We start from the raw sequence: 1,800 nt of genomic DNA, 5'->3' as shown, positions 1-1,800 counted from the left end.
AAAAATAAACAACCTAAATTTAAAAAAAAAAACCAAACCATTCTTGTAGAATGATAATGAGGATCCAAGGGGTGGGAGAGGATAGAAGCAGAGGGGTGAGGATCGGGGGGTTGTTAATCATAGGGTTACACAATTCGATGGATGGAGGGGTGAAGAAAATGGGAAAGAACTTTTGTAAAAAACAATGGATTAAAACTTTGAAAATAAACCAGTATAAATTTTTTAAAAACTAAAAAACACAATATATGTATATGAAATGCAATGTACATGAATGATAAAAGGACTAAAATTTTTTTTAAAATATTTGTTCTATTGGCCATCCAAGGGATATTTATAACTACTCTCGAACATCACAATTAAAAGGCATCTGTTCTTCTGTCATTTTTGCTCAACGCCCAAATTTGTGATGCATGGGAAGTAAATGAAAAGACCATAGCTTGTATGACACACACATCTTAAAGTTTTCCTTTTTTTTTTTTTATTAGCACTTCGGAGATCCTTGACAGCAGCTTTTTTCAAAGCAAAACTTTTTTTTACACTTTATAATTGCTGTTATCATGGGTGCTGATTTTATAGAGCCAAGCAAAATTAAATTTGTGCCAGCTTCAGCCTTTCTACAGCTATCATGATGTTGCTTTTTGTTCCAGTGATGAGAATTTCTGCTTTTTGATGTTGAGATGAAGTCCGTATCTTCTGCAGCAAGTGTTTCAAGTCCTCTTCACCTTCTGCAAGCAAAGTTACGTCATCTACATAACCTTGTTAATGAGTCTTCCTCCAATCCTGTTGTATATACTTCCTATAATACAGCTTCACAAATTATTTACTCAGCATACACATGGAATAGGTATTGATAAAGAGTACAATAGTGAAACACACCTTTCCTGATTTTTAAGCCATGCACTGTTTTAAGTGTCTGGTATTCCCATTCTTCTCAATGTTAACCATAATTTATTATAACCCATGGAGTTAAATACCTTTGCATAATCAGTGAAACAAGCAAATGACTTCCTGATATGCTGTAGTTTTTGCTAAAATCTATCTGACATAATACCAATTCCACTCTTCAACGAGATAGAAAATGCAATCTCAAATTTCATTTGGAATGGAAAGAAGCCCCGAATAAGTAAAACACTCCTTAAAAAGAGAAACAAGGTAGGAGGCATCTCACTCCCTGATTTCAAATCCCACTACACTGCTGTTGTGGTCAAGACAGCATGGTTCTAGTACAATGACAGAAACAAACATCAATGTAATCGAATTGGGAATCCAGAATCAGCACACCTATGTTATGGGCAACTGATTTTTGACAAGGAAATGAAATCATTAAGTGGGGAAATGACAGCCTTTTTAACAAATGGTGTTGGGAAAATTGGAAAACTATCTGCAGAAAACTAAAGCAAGAACCACACTTTACTCCATACACAAAAACTAACTCAAATTGAATCAAGATCCTAGAACTAAAGCCAAAAACTATAAATTTCATTAGAGAAAACCTTGGAGAACTCTAGAAGTCCTAAACCACAACATAAACAGTCTTCCAAGCATCCTGAGAATGGAAGCTTCTAAGGAAAAAAAAAGTGCACATCCAAAAACTTCCCCAACAGGGTAAAAAGTGAAGCCACAGAATGGGAAAAAATATTTAACAATAGAATGTCTGATAAGGGACTTAGAAAATACTTGAACACCACAACAACATAAACAACCAAACTGAAAAATGGGCACAGGGTAAGAAGAGACACTTCACCAAAGAAGACATTCACATGGAAAACAAACACGTGAAGAAATGTTCAAAAGACATGT

This window comes from Elephantulus edwardii, unplaced genomic scaffold (genome assembly GCF_000299155.1).
Source record: "Elephantulus edwardii isolate Elephantulus edwardi_28Jun2011 unplaced genomic scaffold, EleEdw1.0 scaffold00002, whole genome shotgun sequence".
Taxonomy (NCBI): domain Eukaryota; kingdom Metazoa; phylum Chordata; class Mammalia; order Macroscelidea; family Macroscelididae; genus Elephantulus; species Elephantulus edwardii.
This window is presented reverse-complemented; position numbering follows the sequence as displayed.